Raw genomic sequence first — 20,552 nt, forward strand, 5'->3', positions numbered from 1 at the left:
GTTTTGTCCATCTTGTTGTAAAAGACAGGATTTCTTTTTTTTTAACAGCTGAGCAGTACTCCACAGTATATACATACACCATAATTTCTTTGTCTAATCAACAGCTGATGGACATCTGGGTTGATTCCATATCTTAGCTATTGTGAATTGTGCTGCAATAAACACGTGGGGGGGGTACAGATAGCTCTTTCATATGCTGATTTCTTTTGGTTTGGGTAAATTCCCAGGAGTGGAATGGCTGGATCATATAGTAGGTCTATATTCAGATTTCTGGGGTATCTAAGGGACATGTCGCATCTTTCCCCTCCTCCACTTCAGCCCCCCTCCCCCCACCCCATTTTCACCCTTTTGCTGAGACCCTTGGTGCCAAACCAGACCCTTCCAGACTCCTTGCGAAGCAAATGGTAAAGTAGATAAGCTGCACAGAGCATCTTGTGAAACAGATAAGAAGAAAGTTTCATAAGGCTTCAAAGAGCCCCCTACTCTTCTATCTGCTGCCTTCTACCTCCCCTCCACACCCAGTGGCAAATTCTCTCCTTGACCAGATAAAAACTGAGCTCTAAATGCGCCCTTTGTGCAGTCTTTTGGTAAGAATGGACTGCCACTAACCTCTTTGCTTTTAATAAAATAACCTGTCTCTCTCTCTCTCTCTCTCTTTTTTTTTTTTTTACAAGCAGAGTGGACAGTGAGAGAGAGAGACAGAGAGAAAGGTCTTCCTTTGCCGTTGGTTCACCCTCCAATGGCCGCCACGGCTGGCGCACTGCGGCTGGCGCACTGCGGCTGGCGCACCGCACTAATCCGATGGCAGGAGCCAGGTGTTTCTCCTGGTCTCCCATGGGGTGCAGGGCCCAAGCACTTGGGCCATCCTCCACTCCTCCACTGCACTCCCGGGCCACAGCAGAGAGCTGGCCTGGAAGAGGGGCAACCAGACTAGAACCCGGTGTGCTGGCGCCGCAAGGCGGAGGATTAGCCTACTGAGCTGCGGCGCTGGCCCTCATTGTGGTTTTGATTTGCATTTCCCTAATGGCTAATGATCCTGAGCATTTTTTCAAGTATCTATTGGCCATTTGAATTTCCTCTCTTGAAAAATGCCTGTTCAAGTCCTTTGCCCATTTCTTAACTGGATTGTTTGTTCACAGGGATTTTTCTTTTCTTTTCTTTTCTTTTTTAAAGATTTATTAATTTATTTGAAAGTCAGAGTTACACAGAGAGAAGGAGAGGCGGGGGGTGGGGAAGTGTCTCCCATCTGCTGGTTCACTCCCCAATTGGCCACAATGGCTGGAGCTGTGCCAATCCGGAGCCAGGAGCCTCTTCCAGGTCTCCCAAGCAGGTGCAGGGGCCCAAGGACCTGGGCCATCCTCCACTACTTTGGGTCAGAAGTGGAGCAGCCAGGACTTGAACCGGCACCCATATGGGATGCCAGCACTGCAGGCAATGGCTTCACCTGCTATGCCACAGCACTGGTCCCTGGTATTTTTCAAACCAGCACTGAATCCTTCCTTTTGCCCTGGCTCTAAATCGGTAAGGGTATAACTCTGGAAGCTGCCAGCAGCCAAATCTCTTAAAATATGTGAACAGTGAATTTGTAATAAGGGAATGGAAATAGGTTGGTTTGCAGAGAACCCTGTTGGCCCTAATTGCCTTACTCTCATCCTGAGGTTATTTTCTGTGTCCCTGTGCAGCGTGTTGATGAAGTCAGCCCTTCCTGCACTAAAGTAAGCTGCTCCAGGCTTGCAAGAGTCTATTGTTAAATATTCAGGAATTTTGTAAACTGGCCATTAAATGGTTGGAGCTTGAAATGAGCCCTGGTGGGAGAATTTACTCTAAGGCCACAGGAGGAGAATCATGGTCACAGGGTGATGTCTGAAAACACTATTATTCAAGGCATTTTTTTCTTTTCTGAACAGCCAGTTATTAAACATTTACCTACCTTCCTTAAGTTATCTGGTCTGGGTTTCTGTCACTAACAATCCAGAGAATTGGGGGCAGTGCAGCCAGAGATGCTATGAGCACCCGAATCCCACATGAAGCCTTTGTTAATTTCCAGTTGTCAAATGAAGAAACCTCCCCAGGCAGTCCCCAACCCAGGAAAACCCCAAAAGGAGCTTTGTTTGCTGGTGTTTTAGCCCTAACCTCAAAGCAGAATCCAATTCCTCACGGTTGTAATTAAAGGAGCAGGCTTCCCCCCAAACCTGACTCCCACACAGGCCATTTTGCAGGAGAGATAACACAGTACATATTCATCAGTGCTGGATGAGACAGAGTCACAGAAACTCAACAAAAAGTGCATCTGCCCCTAAGCCTGGCAAGGAGCCCGGGTAGCATCCCAGGCCCAACTGCCACATGGCAGAAAAAAAAACAGTAAAAGAAATATTGAGGCTTCTTCTGAGACGTTTGTGATCTGGGTCAACTTCTCCCTCAGGCCACACTCAATAGATTGGCAGAAGAAAGAGCCACTGCCCATCTCCAGATTGCATCCTCCTGGGTGGCCCCGCCCACTAACAAAGGTTCTCCAGTGATTGCCTGGGCCTCTAGGTACTCATAGTCGTCATCCTCTTGCTATCTTGGGAAAGATGGATTTCAGCCCCTTCCCCACATGCCTTTAGAATTATTTTTGCAACAAGTAGGAGCATTAAAACTGTTCATAGCTGCTATATCAGTGATTTAGTTTCTGAGAATCATTTCTAAAGACATTATACAAAATAAAGGGAAAGGTTTATGCACAGACTTGTTTATTACCAAGCTGTTTAGAGTAGGAAAAGTAACACCTGGAATCCATACAAGTATCTAACAATAGGAGAATGGTTAAATAAATTACAGTATGTCAAGCAAATGTAATGCATGGAAGGCATTAAACATGTTTTTAATAAGATGAAAAAAATATTTTTAAAAAATATTTATTTATTTATTTGAAAGGCAGAGATACAGAGAGAAAGAGAGAGATCTTCCATCTGCTGGTTCACTCCCCAAATAGCCAGGACCCAGGAGCTTCATCAGGGTGCAGGGACTCAAGCAACCGGACCATCCTCTGCTGCTTTCTTAGGCACATTAGCAGGGAGCCAGATTGGAAGTGGAGCACCTGGATTTGAACCGGCACCCATATCGCATGCTGGATCCCCAAGTGGTAGCTTTACCCACTATGCCACAGTGCCGACTCCAAGGAAAAATTCTTATGTTAACTAAATGAAAATTAGGATTTAAATATATATGTGTATATGTATGTATGTGTGTGTGTGTGTGTATATATATATATACATATATATTTATATATATATATAAAATTAAGACAGCTCCAGGGCCACTCCTACCATTCTTCCGTGGTAGCTTCTGGTGGAGTAGCCTGGTTATTTTCCTTTTTTTTTTTTTTTTTTAAGATTTTATTGGACGGTGCCGCGACTCAATAGGCTAATCTTCCACCTGCGGCGCCGGCACACCAGGTTCTAGTCCCGGTCAGGGCGCTGGAGTCTGTCCCGGTTGCTCCTCTTCCAGGACAGCTCTCTGCTGTGGCCCAGGAGTGCAGTGGAGGATGGCCCAGGTTCTTGGGCCTTGCACGCACATGGGAGACCAGGAGAAGCACCTGGCTCCTGGCTTCGGATCAGCGTGGTATGCCGGCTGCAGTGGCCATTGGGGGTGAACCAACGGAAAAAGGAAGACCTTTCTCTCTGTCTCTCTCTCTCACTGTCCACTCTGCCTGTCAAAAAAAAAAAAAATTTATTTATTTATTTGAGAAGTAGAGTTACAGACAGTGAGAGGGAGAGACAGAGAGAAAGGTCTTCCTTCCGTTGGTTCACTCCCAAAATGGCCACAATGGCCAGAGCTGTGCCAATCTGAAGCCAGGAGCCGCCTCCAGGTCTTCCATGTGGGTGCAGGGGCCCAAGGACTTGGGCCATCCTCCACTGCTTTCCCAGGCCATAGCAGAGAGCTGGATTGGAAGAGGAGCATCCAGGACTAGAACCGGCGCCCTTATGGGATGGCGGTGCCACAGGCGGAGGATTAACCTGTGCCACAGAGCCGGCCCCAGGACTTAAATATTATATTCAGAATGACAGTTAATAGTAACAGAAAGAGGGGAAACTAGAATTATGCATTGACTGAAAATAAGAAAACATACCAAAATGGACACTTCAGTTTTCTTTACATAACTTTAGTTTATTGGTTGCTTTTTTTTAATTTATTTATTTTTAAGACAGGACAAGCAGAGAGCTATCCGCTGGTTCACCCTGAAATGCCTTCAACACCGAGGGCTGGACTGGGATGAAGCAAGGAGCCAAGACCTCAATCCAGGCATCCTGTGTGGGTGGCAGGGACACAGTTACTGGAGCCGTCACCTGCCGCTTCCAGGGTGTGTATCAGTAGGACGCTGGAAGCAGCAGAGCCTGCACCTGCACCTAGGCACTCCAGTATGGGATAGAAGCATCCCGAGCAGTGTCTTACGCTAGATGCTGTCCCTTGCTGATGGCCTTCAGTTCTACTTAGCGCTGTCTTTTCCAAGTTATGTCCAGTAAAAATAGATTCCATGTATTGACTACTTCTGAACATTTATCTACGTGTGAGGCACTATGCTAAGCACTTTTCATAGATTCTTTAAATCTATAGCAACTCTATAAGGTAGATTGCCTATTATCTCCAGTTAACAAATGAATACACGGAGGCTCAGAGAGCTTCAATCACTTGCGCAAGGTCACGCTGCTGACAGGTAGCAGAGCCATGATTTAAAGCCTAGTCTAGTTTCAGAGCCAAAGCCTGCTATTTACCCAGGTTCCCCAACAATAGGAGAAATTATATAAACAATAAAGCAAACAGGTAAAGAACTACAGATTGAAGAAAAGTAAACTTCTTTAAGTAGCAGGTCCATCCTTCCAGGCTGGTTCCTGGCTTACCTCTTTTGCGAGAACTTGTGCTGGCCCTCGACTCTTGTAGTGATGTTTGCTCCTTCCATTGGCTCACGCTGCCCTATGTTGTTGGCCATTGTCGCTCCCCCATTCACGGAGGAACGACACAGGACCCTGCGCTGTTCTTTTGTCTGCTCGGCCCTTCCCGGGTTTGCTGCTGGCCCTTCCCGGGTTTGCTGCTGGTCCTTCCCGGGTTGGCTGCCGACCCCTCCACCTCCGTGGAGGGGGCAGCACCCTCTGCCACTTTCCCCACTTCTGCGGAGGAGCCGCACACCGCCGGCCAGCTCTCTCAGGGGCTGCTCAGGTGTTCCTTCAGATATTTCCTTTAGATGTTCCTGGTGCATGTTGTCTCTCTCCTCCTTTATAGTCCTCTTCCACCAATCCCAACTCTGCTACCCACATGCCAAGTACGCTGCTCTCCTCCAATCAGGAGCAGGATCAGCTCCTGCAGCTCATCAGTCAAATTGGCGAGAGGCAGCTGTGTAGAAGTTGTTTGGTCTCTCTCTCAGCGCCATATTGTGGGAGAGCAGATGCATAGAATAAGTCTTAATTCCAGTAACTTAGTCTAGTCCGAGTTGCTCCCCACAGGCCATCTTTTCTCACCCATGGGAGTTACACAGATGTACCCTGGAGACAGCACAGGTTCAGTCCAGACCACAGCAATAAAGCTCAGTAAAGTCACTTACATGAATTTCTTTGGTTTCCAACAAATATGAAAGTTATGTCTATACTATACAATAGCCTATTAAGTGTGCAACAGCGCAATGTATAAATGATACATATACCTTAATTTAGAAATATTTTCTTGCTAAAATGCTAATGCTCATCTAAGCTTTTGGTGAATAATACTCTTTTTGCTGGTGGAGGGTCTTGCCTCAGTGTTGATGGCTGATGAGGATGGCAGTGGCCGAAAGCTGGGGTGGTCATGTTGATTTCTTAAAATAAGACAACAATGACATTGACCGCATTGACCGACTCTTCCTGAGAGATTCTCAGTAGCACATGATGCTGTTTGATACCGTTTTAGCCAAAGGAGAACTTTCAGAATTGCAGTCATTCTCAACCCTGTTGCAGCTTTGTCAACTAAGCTGATGTAATATTCTAAATCCTCTGTTGTCATTTCAACCATGTTCACAGCACCTTCACCAGGAGTAGTTTCCATCGCAGAAAGTCACTTTCTTTGCTCCAATCATGAGATCGCAGCAGTTCAGTCACATCTCCCGGCTCCCACTTCTAATTCTAGTTCTCTTGCTATTTCCATCATATCAGTAGTTACTTCCTCCACTGAAATCTGGAACCCCATAGTCATCCCATAAGGGTTGGGATCTGTCTCTTCCAAACTCCTATAGAGATTTTGACAATTAAAAATAGTAGCATCAAAGATCACCATTAACTCATCACCATCAACAGATAAAATAATAATGAAAAAGTTTGAAATACTACAAGAATTACTAAAATGTGACGCAGAGACGCAAAGTAAGCATGTACTATTGGCAATGTAGTGCTGACAGACTTGCTCAATGCAGCCCATCAGAAAGCTTCGATTTGTAACACAACCCAGCCACCTATGAGGCACAATAAAATGAAGTCCACCTCCACGCTCAACAGAAAGCTGAAGGGCAGAAGTGGCATCTCCTCTCTCTGTTCTTTCTTCCCCCAGCCCCTTTTCTCCCTGTTAAATTAGATGTCAGCTGCAATTTCTCTGCACCACAAGATAAAATGAGCCAGGAACTTCTAAATTCACATCCTAAGGGAAGTTTAAAAGCCTTGCCCAACCCTCCTCTCAGGTTACTACATACTGAGGTGGATCTGGACCTGGATGACCTCCTTGCTAAAGTTCATGTCTGGGATCAAGGCATGTCTGGATGGGCTACACATGCTGCCCCCATCAGGGTCCTCCTAAAGGAATTTCTAGCTGAGTACACCTGCTAAGAAGCAAACTGCTTTGTGTTGAGTCTTCATCGGTACACCCAGAGGATAATTTTGCTTATTCTTGTGAACCAGTTGAGGACCTCAGATACATTCCAGGATGTACGCTTTCCAGCTGATGCAATTTTTCTACTTTTTCTCCTTGTTCTCTTGGGAAACTGTCACTGGCAGGAAAACTCCCTGGTAAACTTTTCTGCTTTACCAGGAGGAAATCTAACTATGAACCATGAACTTGCTTAAAGAAACCTATTTATTACTATATCCACCATTTTTGTTTTGTAAATTTAAAACAATTCTGAAATAAAATGTGAAGGGAAGAAAGAAAGAAACCTGTCCACTCCTTAGGTGGTATATCCCAGACCACTGACCATGCCTTCCAAAACTACATGATTATGTAGATTCGCTAGCTAAAGTGGTCTTGGACAATCGACAAGCCACAGATTACCTACCAGCAGGACAAGGTGGAATATGAACAGTGACTAATAAAGCCAGCTGCACTTAGCATTTTTTAAGGGTGGGCCCATAAAGCATTTGGTATCTAACCAAGTGGCTCCATGATTTTGGTAAGGAAAATTCCTCAGCTTCCACCATCTAGGAAGCAGTAAAAAGTGCTTCCCCTTCTCTGACTTGGTTCCTGCGCTTGTTCTTTCCTTTTGGCCCAAACATACTCCAATTGTCAAAAAAATCTTTTCCAGAATTCAACAGTTCTGTACAAAAAATTGTGGTCAAGCATGGATTCTAGCCATGGCCAATAACTGGTAGCAAACTTTTAGCTCCTCAAACAAAATGTCTAGGTCACAAGCAAAGGATTTTTAGTCCCTGGCTAGGCAGGGTCAGTACCATGACACAGCGTGAAGGAGTTACAGAAGACAGACCTTCCTCCCTCAACCTCCCATAGAAGTTAAGGAACAACAAACAAAAGCAAAAATCTCTGAGAGGAGAATGATGTGTGTAAGACAGACAGGAAGGGATAAGGAGCCAAGGATTGCTAACACCCAAGCTATATGCACACCCCAATTTCCATGATTCTATGTGGCTGAAGACTGCACACGCACTTTCATACAGCTAAGTCTCACTTTCTATCACACCTAGCTGGAGACCACCATGTGTGCTGCAGCCCCACCCCACATCCTGTCTTCCTTAGATCTTTAATCAGGCTCTGCACTAAGTACCACCCCTACCCGATGAAAGGATGACCCCAGCCTAGCTGGGGGCAACTCTCTCTCTTGAGATTGCCCAGACTCACATCTGAATGTATAGTATCTTTTTGCCTTTAAATAAATCCTGCTCTTCTGTTCATCTGTTAAAAAAAAAATCCCAAATTTCCACAAACTTCCTGAGAACTTGTTTCCTTACATTTTCTTTCTTGTGGCCATTTGTGCCTCCAAATTCTGCCTCCGCTGAACTACTGTATTCAGAAAAGGTCTCACCTTTCTGTCTTTGTCCCAGATGGAAACCCAGCCCCTTTCTCAGTTTCTATAGAAAACCCACATTTACAGGGCCATCTGAATATATAGACTTTACTGAACATTTTGGAGGGCTAACAAGAGATTTACACTGCCGATAGTCAAACAAATTCATCATGAACTTGAACACCTTTGTGAAAACAAAACAAAAGTTTTTGGCAACTAGGCCCTGGGGATGCATTGCAGTGTTTTTTTGGTGACTTTAGGTACTATCTCACGGGATTCTACCTCTCCCTTCCTGGCCCACTACCACCCCCAACACCTGAACTCCAGATTCTCTCTGCAGTCATTCAGCTCACACAAGCCCCAGCCGCCAGACCCAGCTCATGACCAGGTACCCAGCTGCACAAAAGGACCTTTGCCTGAGCAGAGCCCACACCACCACAAGGCAGTTGTGTCTGTGGACAGTAAATTCCTTAGCCTCATCTGTTACACTTATGTCCAGATCTAATCGAGAACCTGTTTTGTGCCAAATGCTGGAGAGACACAAAGTTAAAACATACACACACACACACACACGCACAAACAATAATCCTTCCAAACGTGATCCTTAAACTCCCCAAGAACTCACAGCTTATGAGCAAGGAAGCCCCATTCTAGGTCATTGGTGTGATAACAGAGGACCATGAGACTGAAGCAGACCGTGACATAGAGAGGTCTTGAGTTGCCTTCCCCTAGCCTCATGTTCAGTTGCTGTTTCCCTTCCTGAAGCTTACCTGTGGGTGTAGCTGCTAAGATTCCTTCCACTGCGTTACGTGGTATGCAGCGTTTACTGGTGTGACACACACTAGCTGTGATAGTCCTGACTTGACATGGCATCAGTATGAAATGTTTGAGACATGAGCTCTGCGCTAACTCTGCACCAGCCTGAAGGGCACATGAGCATCTGCAAGATCATTGGTATATTGAGCAACAGAGGATGTTGATGGTTCTACAAAGAAGGTCAACCTGTCCTAAGAAGCTCAACCAAGTCCGCTTCAACCTCAGTTTCTGTTCCTTTTTTTCCTCCTTTCAAAACCAAATGCAAACCAGAGCTCTTCTTTCAGATGCTTTTAAAAAAAGTGAGGGCAGAGGTGGATTGGTGATCTCTCTTATCACAGAGGATGTTGACTGCTTTAACCCTGGTTTCAACAGTTCCCTTACACAAATGCTGTGACTGTGCTTCATTGCTTTAGCTTAAATTTTGAGCATGAAAAAAGTTGGTTGTCAAGACAATCAAACTGCTTTGTCCTAGAAGTTCTAATATTTGGGGAGTGCATATATACCAGATACTGTGACTGATTAAACATAACATCAGATTTCATCATTATAAATAAATAAACCTATAAGGTAAATGATGATAAGGGAAAAATTGGGGGATGTCCTAAATTTTACTACAAAGAGTTGAAGAATGGAAGACAGGAGAGACAGGAGGAGACAGTGAATAGAACGAAAGACCACTCTTGGTTCTTGAGTGTATACTGAAACCTTAACCCATGGGATGAGTGTCAAAGTGCAACAGGTTAAGCCATGACTTTTGGATGCCCGCATCCCATATCAGAGTGTCTGTTTGAATTCCAGCTACTCTGCTTCCATTCCAAGCCCCTGCTAATGCACCTGAGACGCAGTAGATGATGGCTCAAAAACTTAAGTTCCTACTACCACATAGAAGACCCGGATGAAGTACCTGGCTCTGAGCTTCAGGCTCCCTAGTCCCTACTGTTTCAGCCATTTGAGGAGGGAACTAGAATTTGGAAGAGCTCTCTGCTCCATCATACTACCTTCCAAATAGATAAATAAATTTTCTAAAATCCCATAGGGACCCATTGGTGCCACCGTGTCTTGCTTGCAGCCCTGATCAATTCAGAAACAGCGGTTGCATCTCCCTGTAGCCTGTCCTCTCATTCCAAAGCTTATTCACTGTGTAATCCTGGCCTTCTTACCCATGGCCAATATAAATTCCATGTAAATAACTGTGCCTTCCTTCCCTAAATTTTCACTATAAAATACTCTGGTTTATTCGATCCAGCAAACATTTTCCCATCTGTGACCTCACCTTGCTGCTGGTGGCTGAGGAAACTTGTCCCAGGACCACTTCTCTCTTCTTGGCTAGCATCTGTAATGGTTCAAGCGACCCTTTTATTTCAGGGAATGTCTCCGTCTCACGACTTCTGCACTAACAGTGATGTGGCAGATTTCTAAATAAAGAACACTGAAGCTCTGAGGATGTGCCCCCAGACTCTATGGCTGGTGGTGTTACCGGTTACAGTTAGGCCCTGGGCTCCTTGACGCTGCATGGCCAACGCATCGGAGATGAGAACTGATGCAAGGATATGGGTTTATTCAAGAGGCTACTTCGGGGAAGACTGGACTCTTTAATCCCAGATACATGCAGGAGGACTTTTCAAGGGAAAAGGGGGCAGTTGAGCGAGGTTTTAAAACAGATATCAAGAGTCGTTGCTGACAGTGGAGGCTTCTGGGCTAGGAAACTTGGCAATTTGGCTGGTGGTTGTGAATTCCTTCCTTATCCGGGGCCTGCTGTTCTGACTGCCTGCCTGAAGTCAGCTCCCAAAGTTTCCAAGTCCAGATCTGCTTGAACAAACATTTTGATCAGCCGCAAGATGAGCAGTTAGATTTTGTTGACTAGAATTGTGAAAAGGAGAGGAAGGTGTACACTTTGACGATTGCAAATGTGTGGTTAGTCGCACGGTCAGAATGTGAAATGGAAAAAGGAAGGTATATGCAACAGGATTACAACAAACAAAAGATGACATGAGGGTCATGGGTCTAAGTTCACAGCATCTCTCAAATGCAGTTATTTATGGAAATAAGAATAGGATTGGTTTTAAGATCATTTTTAGTCATTTGAAGCCAACTAATTTTTTTTCCTGAAGATTTATTTATTTATTTATTTGAAAGGCAGAGTTACAGAGAGGCAGAGAGAGAGGTCTTCTATCCACTGGTTCACTCCCCAATTGACCACAATGGCCAGAGCTGTGCTGATCTGAAGCCAAGAGCCAGGAGATTCCTCCGGGTGTCCCACGCAGGTGCAGAGGCGCAAGGACTTAGGCCATCTTCTACTGCTTTCTCAGGCCATAGTAGAGAGCTGGATCGGAAATGGAGCAGCCCGGACTCTAACTGAAGTCCATATGGGATGCCAACACTGCAAGTGGTGGCTTTACCCACTATGCCACAGCGCCGGCCCTCCAACTAATGTTTTATCTTTATGGATGTGAGGCAGATGCAAAATGTTCATAGAAAATGCATGTTATCTTTTTTCCCTGCAAATTGGGTGTTTTTTTTTTGAAGGTTTATTTATTTATTTATTTGGAAGGGAGAGAGGTCTTCCAACCACTGGTTCATTCCTCAAATGGCCACGACAGCCAGGGCTGGCCCAGGATGAGGCCAGGAGCCTGGAACTCCATCCAGGTCTCCCACATGGGTGGCAGGTGCTCAAGTGCTTCCGCCGTGTTCCACTGCTTTCCTAAGCATTAGCAGGGAGCTGGAACAGAGCAGAGCAGCCAGGACTGAATCAGAGCTCCAGCGCGGGATGCCAACATCACAAGCAGAGGCTTCACATGCTGTGCCACGACATCAGGCCCTCCTCAGACTTCTTGAAGCTCCCTCATGTAATCTGAATTTGTCCTCACTTGGCACAATACACTATTAAGCTTAAAGTTCAAACTGCATTTATTGATCTACTTTAAGATATTCAAAGTTCATTTATTTAATTATAAAGAAGTACTCTCATTGTAAAATTTTAAAGCTTTCTAGAAGTATAAAATGAAATATAAATGTGAATACATCACAAAAATTTGAATAGATTATTTACCAAAAAGTTTCACTGGAAAAAAAACTGACAATGATGTCATGCAAATTAATTACTTTGCAAAAGGAGAAAAAATTACATTTACTATACACCCCCACCCCGAAAACTGGGTCCACCCACCCAGATGCAGCAAGCCAATCACTGGCACTGGGATGGTAGGGATAAAAAAAAAAAAAAAAAAGACTTTTATTGCACAGCAAACAGCCCAGCAGCTATGGCTTAAATCCTGCATCCTCAAGGGAGGAAGGCGGTGGATCTTACAGTGCAAAGCTGGGGATGAGCAGCGCAGGATCAGCTCCTGGGTGGGCCTCTGGTTGGTCCTCGGGGCATGTGGCCTTCGCTTGATTGGTCAGTGATAGGGGCAGAGTGTTTCCTTTGAAGTGGCAAATGTAGGCTCCAGTCTGTCTGGGTCTAAGGGTAGATTAGGTACTAGCTTGCTTTGAACAGGGCTTGAAGTTCCTGGAAAAACACCTGGAGTCTGAGGCCAGGGTGCTAGCTACAAGGGTGATGAATTAAAGACCAGTGATCTGGTGTTCCATCTGTGAACTCCCTGTGGAAGGTCTCAGGAGAGGGGCTAGCACGGAGACGTGAATGCCGGGGGCAACCGTGTCCCTCCCCTGATTCGCTGAGCTGATCCTTACAGAGGAACCGCGGGCTAAGGAGGAGCTACTGGGCCCTGATGAAATCCACGTTAAAGGCTGCTGGGGATGACATCAGTTACAACAGCGCAGGGGAAGATCACAGGTGTGTGGCTATTCACCAGCTTGTGTACCTTGTTTCTTTAGGCGAGGCAGAGAGGGGGTGTGTGGACCACTTTGAAGGGTACAGTAAATGATTTTAGGGGAGCTCAGTGGGCTTGGAGAATGTACAGTGGCCTGGGACAAAGCTTGTTTGGCCCAAAGAACAAACAAAAGTCCGTAAATGATTCTCTGTGGGACCAAAACGGAGGACAATAGAGTGTGTAGTTAGTGGAAAGTTGGGGAAGGGGGCAGAGGTCATTGTTTTCCTACTCAGAGGTCCAGACTTGAGGCAGATAAGGGAGGTTTACAGAAGACCTCTCCCTGCACTGGGAAAGGAGCAACAACACAAGGTCAGGGGGACCTTCACCCTGAGATCCGATCTGGGCTTTGCCTCATATCAGGCCAGAGCACCCGTCCTTGGAGTATTGTTTCCTCTCTCTCTCTCTGTCTCTCTCTCTCTCTCCCCCTTAAAAAAAAAAAAAAAAAAAAAAAAAAAACAGATTTATGGGGCCAGCACTGTGGTGCAGTAGGTTCAAGCCCTGGCCCGAAGCGCCAGCATCCCATATGAGTGCTGGTTCTAGTCCTGACTGCTCCTCTTCCAATCCAGCTCTCTGCTACGGCCTGGGAAAGCAGTAGAAGATGGCCCAAGTCCTTGGGCCTCTGCACCCATGTGGGAGACCTGGAAGAGGCTCTCTCTCCTCTCTCTTTGCCTCTCCTCTCTCTGTGTAACTGACTTTCGAGTAAATAAATAAATCTTTAAAAAAAAAGATTCATTTATTTGAAAGACAGAATAATAGAGAGACAGGGAAAGAGAGAGAGATCTTTTATCTGCTGGTTCATTCCCCAAATGGCCCCAACAGCAGGGACTGGGCCAGGACAAATTAAAGCCAGAAGCCAGGAATTCCAACTTGGTCTCCCACGTAGGTGACAGGGGCCCAGGTCCTTGAGCCATCTTCCGCTGCTTTCCCAGGTGCGCTAGCAGCGAGCTGGATCAGAAACTGAGCAGCTGGGACTCAAAGTGATGTGGGGAGGGGGTACTATGTTTTTTCCCAGGGTCTTGTCAGGCACAGGGACCAACATGCTTACTGCTGACACATGAGAGGTGCACAAATTGATAAGATTTATTTAAAAGGTGAAAAGGTGGGTGCAAACACACATGATCATGGGTTGCCCCACCCCGAGAAATTCCCATCATGAGTGGGCAGTGGGTCAGAAGACTGCTGAAAGGAGAGGGGTCAGAGGTGAGGGAGAGAGAGCACCTGGCAGCCCCTCCAGCGGGGGTCTGCGGGGGAAGAGGGGAAGAGAGAGCCCCTCCCAGTCGCTGGTCTCCTTTATGAGGTTGGGGCAGTGCCTCTCCAGCCGTGAAGCCACCTGGGAATTATATGGCGTCTCCACAAATTCCACGTGGAGCCTAATTTTCGTATTTCCACGGCGTCCTCTGTAGGTCCCCAGTGACGCAGATGCGTCCCGGGAAAGGGGGAGGGGGCTTGTGACTTCCCTCTCAGACCTCCCTAGCTTCCTGCCTATCCCATACCAGCACCAGCACCCCAGTAGAGGATGCCAGCATCGCTGGCTGAGCCTAACCTGCTGCAGCCATGATGCCGGCCCCTGGGTTATGGTTTTCTGAGTAGCAACAGGTTCACAGCAGATTTATTTGTAACTGCCAGAAACTATCAACAATCCAAAGGTCCATCAGCAAATAAATAAGAAAACTGTGCCGGCGCCACGGCTCACTAGGCTAATCCTCCGCCTTGCGGCGCTGGCATACCGGGTTCTAGTCCCGGTCGGGGTGCCGGATTCTGTCCCGGTTGTTCCTCTTCCAGGCCAGCTCTCTGCTGTGGCCCGGGAGTGCAGTGGAGGATGGCCCAAGTGCTTGGGCCCTGCACCCCATGGGAGACCAGGAGAAGCACCTGGCTCCTGCCATCGGATCAGCGTGGTGCGCCGGCCGCAGCGCGCCAGCCGCGGCGGCCATTGGAGGATGAACCAACGGCAAAAAAAGGAAGACCTTTCTCTCTCTCTCTCTCTCTCACTGTCCACTCTGCCTGTCAAAAAACAAAACAAAACAAAACAAAACTGTGATATACCCATGTCATGTCATGCTATTCAACATGAAAGGAATTATTTAAACCCTGAACAATACGGATGAATCTCAGATCAATTTTGCTGAATGAAAGAAACAAGTTTAAAAAAAACTACGTGGATAACTTCAGAAGATTCATGGAAAAAATTGAATTAAAAGATGATATGTTTTCCATGAACTTTTTGAAGACTCCTTGTACATATTGTATGATTTTATGCATATGAAAATTCTAGAAAATGTAAACTTTTAGTAACTGGGGATGAAGGACAGGGAAGAATGGTAGGGGGCCGTCACAAAGGGCTGCAAGCCCACTTTGGGAAGTGATGGATGCATTCATTATTGTGATGATGATGATGGCTTCACAGGTCTGTCCATACATAAAACTTATTACATTGTACACTTTAAATATGTCCAACTTATCGTATGTAGGTTATACCTCAATAAAACTGTTCAACACACACACACACACATACACACACTGCACAGAGTTGTTACTGGAGACAGCTGGAATAGAGGGGATTTTAAAAATATTTCTTTTTTTTGTTTGAAAGGTAGAGTTACAGAGAGACAGAAAGATCTTCTGTCTACTGGTTCACTCCCTAAATGGCCATAACAGCCCGGATTCGGTCAAGCAGAAACCAGGAGCCACAAGCCTGGAACTCCATCCAGGTCTCCCACATGGGTGGCAGGGGCTCAAGCACTTGGGCCTCTTTTGCTGCTTTCCCAGGCACGTTTTCAGGGAGCTGGATCGGAAGTGGAGCACCCGGGACTCAAACCAGCACCCATATGGAGTGCTGGCATTGCAGGAGATGGTTTTACCCACTGTAGCACAGTGCCTGCCTGCCCCTGGAATAGACATTCTTGTGCCCTCATAAGAAAAGAATTCCAGATGTGAGACAGAGTGGCAGTAAGCAAGTTAGCAAAGTTCACTGAAGCAGGACACCTGACAGGCCCGATGGGCAGCTCAGCAAAGACACTGAATGCCCAGTCTCTATGTTTCAGCTGGGGTTTCTGTGGGTATGGGGTCCGCTTCTTCCCACTGCTTCTCCGTCCCCCTCCCTCTTCTCCTGGGCTATTGCCCCACAAAGGGCTTTCTCAGCATGCAATTCCTCCCAGGCCAGGAAGACTCTCCTGGGACATCTTGAGGCAGGCTGGGATCCCCTGCAAGGTGGTCAGATGTGACAGGACTTTCAGTGAGTTAGTGCTGGACTGCCTCCGAGACACACGTCTAAGGCTGCTTCCTGTCCTCACTGCCTTCCCTTCAGCCCCTCTTCCACCTCTTTCACACACACAGGCTGATGTCTACCTTCCCACCTAACAGACTGAATGCTATGCCCTCCTGATAGGGGTGGGCAAGCAGTTAGCAAGCGGAGGAACTGGGAGACCGCCAGCAGCCTTTGTGCGGGAGCCCCACACTGCCTAAAACCCCACTCCCTTCTGTGCTGATCCCACATGGCTGCAGGCCCCACACCCCTCCCTTCATGCGCCCGAGCCTGAGGATCATGTGGCCACGTGGAGACACCTCGACACCTTCCTGGAGATTGCCAGGTGCACTGAAGCCCAGCTCAAACTAACTCATTTGTACGGCCCATTAGGGCACCACCCTCCACTCTAAAGGGACAACCCCAACTTTGGTGGCGGCAGCAGCCCTTCCTTCCTCATGGACAGAGGTTGTCCCCATTCACATCTGAATGCGAGTGACCCTTTTAAACACATCTTACCTTCTGGCACCTCTGTCTATGTCTCTGCTTTGAGTTCTCTTACACTGAGGCAAGAACTTGGAATAAACCCAGCCAGGGACCCCATTCCTCACAACACCCCCAAGATTCAAATGTTGGAATCCTAATCCCCAATGCAATAGTTTTAGGATGTAGGATCTTTGGAGAGGAGTCATGAGGAAGGAACCCTCATGAGTTAGGATTTGTGCTGATAGGAAAAAAGAGAGAGAGAAAGAAAGAGCCACTTCCACCATGTGAGGAAAGAGAAGGCACTCTCTCTCATAATCAGGCCCTCACCAGCCCCTGAACTTGCAGATGCCTTGGTCCTAGACGTCACATCCTCTAGAAAAGTCAGAAGCAAATATTGCTTATAGGCAACCCAGTTCATGGTGCTGTGTTTTAGCAGTGGTACACGCATTATTCTACAACTTGCTTTTTTCCCTTGGATTTTTTTTTCATGTATATAAACACAGATTTGGGGCCAGCATTGTGGTGCAGTGGGTTAAGCTGCAGCTTGCGATGCTGGCATCCCATACTGGAGCACCTATTGGAGTGCAGACTTCCAACCCAGCTACTGCTCATGTGTCTGGGAAAGCAGCGCAGGATGGCCTAAGTACATGGGCTCCTGCCACCCAAGTGGGAGACCTGTGGGGAGCAACTGGGAGCAACTCGGACTAGACTAAGTTACTGGAATTAAGACTTATTCTATGCATCTGCTCTCCCACAATATGGTGCTGGGAGAGGAGGAAACAGCTTCTACACAGCTGCCTCCAGTTCAACCAATAAACAGCAGGACCTGCTCCTGATTGGAGGAGAGCAGCGTACTCGGCGTGTGGGTAGCAGAGTTGGGATTGGTGGAAGAGGACTATAAAGGAGGAGACAACATGCACCAGGAACATCTAAGGGGAACATCTAGCTGAAGGAACACCTGTGCAGCCCCCGAGAGAGCCGGCCGGCGGTGTGCCGCTCCCCCGCGGAAGTGGGGAAAGTGGCCAGGGGGAACCGCCCTTCCACGGGAGGTGGAAGGGACGGTAGCCAACCCGGGAAGAACCAGCAGCAAACCCGGGGAGGGCCGAGCAGACGAAAGAACAACGCAGGGTCCTGTGTCGTTCCTCCACGAAGACGGTGCCGTGACTCGGATATGAAGCCTAGGCAGGGTTTAGTGTCGTTCCTCCATGAAGAGGGGGAGCAACAAGACCCAAATGGAGTTCCTGGCTCCTGGCTTTGAGTTGGCCCAGCCTCGGCTATTGCAACCATTTTGGGGGAGTGAAGCAATGGGTGGAAGATTCATTCTCTCTCTCTCTCTCTCTCTCTCTCTCTCTCTCACTATGTCCTTTAAAATAAGTAAATAAATACATCTTTAAAGTTAAATAAATAAAATATAAACACAGATCTTCTTCATTGGCTGTCTATCCAGCGTGTGAATACCTCGTAATATCTAACTAGTCTTCTACTTGTGGACATCAAAATGGCTTCCAGTTGTGCTACAGAACTTTTTAACCGCTATAGTTCTCCCAGCGCTAGGAACACCTGAACAAGAAGCTTCCTGTTCCTGAAAACAGCCCCTTGCAGGTGCTTTCTCCTACCCTACCCTCCCTATCCTCACAGTGGCAACCGAGCTGCGCTAGTCCACTTGCTCCCCCAGGTGGCCAGTGTCAGGTACTGCTTAGGTTTAGAATTTGCCTGTCTGAACTGTCCGTGCGTGTCCTTCTCAAATCCATTTTGCCCCTGGCTGCCAGAGGGATCTTTCTAAATACTAATTTGATCCTCTCTCCTGATGAAAATATGAGGGGCAGGCTTGGGTGCAGCCGTTAAGACACCAGCTGGGACACCCACACCATGCACCTCTTCACGTGCATGGGATTGAGTCCGGCTCTGCTTTTGATTTCAGCCTCCTGTTAGTGTGCAACCTGGGAGGCCACAGGTGAGGATTCCAGTTCTTGGGTCTCTACCACCATGTGCGAGTCCCAGATGGAGTTCCGGGCTCCTGACTTTGGCCTGGCTCCTCCGCATTGCACCAAACACCCACCGCTGAATTATCTTTTAATTCAGGTTTCCCACAGACTTGTAAAGCCCTCTCATGTGTCGTTGCCTGCCTTAAACTTTCTCCCTCACTAGACCCGAGGAACAGCACTGTCTCCTCACCATTCTTTCACCCCCGGGTCTTCCAAAGGGCTCAGAACACGAGACAGTGAGGCTTCGTAGACAGACATGGAAATTAAATGAACTGGCCACATCCACAGCTTCAAGGGAATGGGATGCACGCTTCCTCTGGGTACAGGACCTGCCAAGGTTGGGAACGCTGTGTATCAAGCCACAGAGTTCCGAGGCTGATTGCAGTCAGAGGGAAGGAACCACACTCTCTGAAATCTTTCCCAGAAACATCACTGAGTCAAGCCCGAAGGTCCTTTGACCTACCTTGAGCCTGGCATTTCTCACTCAAAGGCTCTGGGGAACAATGGGGTGTGGTTTGCAGTTGACAGCTTTGTCCCTTTAAGGAGCACAAGGAAACTGGACCAGCAAATGGAGATTGTTCCAGGGGAGAAAAATGTGGGGCCCTGGTGACCTTCCTTCCAATTCTTTGGGGATCCAGAGGAGGCTGATTCACCCTTTCACTCATTCATTCAACAGATACTCGTTGAATGTCTACTGCGGGTCAAGCTCTGTTCTAAGATGCCTAAGTGAAGAAAACAAGGATCCTGCCTGCGTGGAGCTTAATTCTGGGGGAGAAGAAAGAAAACACTAACAGAGTTATTGAGTGCACTGCATAGTAGTCTAAGCATCAGTGGAAAAGAAAAGTTTGAGCACTTTGACATCAGGGGTTCCTCTGTAAAGATATGCATATGGAAATGTGTGTGCAAACAGGATACCACGGCACTTCCTGTTGTGTGAGATGACTTCCTCAGGGTTGAAGCTAGCTGGGTGTGGATTTCTGCTCCTAGAAGCTGGAAGCATGCTGGCTAGAAGCACCCACTTTGGCATGGCTCCCTGTAGAGCAGTGCTTGGCACCCACAAGTCCCATCTGCTCCCTTGGCAGGGGGAGTCATTGCAAGGAGATGGAGTCTCAGCTCCCACATGGGGGTTTCCTGAGGGTCTTTGAAGACACACACACTCAAGCCTATCCATGCCAGGTAGTCTCCTTCTTGCTGTCAAACATGCAAGGCCTAAAGCTGCACTCCAAATATAGTCTCAGGACAGTATTCAAAAGGAACAGTGGCCAAGTGCTGTGGATAGTCTTGCTGTGGCCACAGGGACAAGGCCTCCAGCACAACCTCATCATCTCCAGCCACAATAACTGCCGTGGACCGCCTCCCAAATGTTTCTCCACTATTCCTCCTTGCCCAACTCTTCTCTGTCATCCTCAGAGAAAGTATATATTTATCCAGGAGGCAGGCAGACAGACAGAGAGCTGCCATCCACTACCCGAATGCCTGCTGTGGCCTCTGGGGCCAAATCTGGGAGCCAGAAACTCAATCCAGGTCTCCCACATGGATGGCAAAGATCTGAGCACCTGAGCTACCTCCTCTTTAGCAAGAAATGAATCAAGAGTGGAGCTGGGATCTGAACTAGGAGGCTGGCGCTGTGGCTTACTTGGTTAATCCTCTGCCTGCAGTGCTGGCATCCTATATGGGCACCGGGTTCTAGTCCTGGTTGCTCCTCTTCCAGTCCAGCTCTCTGCTGTGGCCCGGGAGGGCAGTGGAGGATGGCCCAGGTGCTTGGGCCCCTGCACCCACATGGGAGACCAGGAAGAAGCACCTGGCTCCTGGCTTCGGATCGGTGTAGCTCCAGCTGTAGCGGCCATTTGTGGGGTCAACCGATGGAAGGAAGACCTTTCTCTCTGTCTCTCTCTCTCTCACTGTCTAACTCTATCTGTCAAAAAAAAAAAAAAAAAAAAAAAAAAAAAGAAAGAAAAAAGAAA

This window comes from Oryctolagus cuniculus, chromosome 11, assembly GCF_051225735.1.
Source record: "Oryctolagus cuniculus isolate XC-2025 breed Fujian yellow rabbit chromosome 11, ASM5122573v1, whole genome shotgun sequence".
Lineage (NCBI taxonomy): Eukaryota > Metazoa > Chordata > Mammalia > Lagomorpha > Leporidae > Oryctolagus > Oryctolagus cuniculus.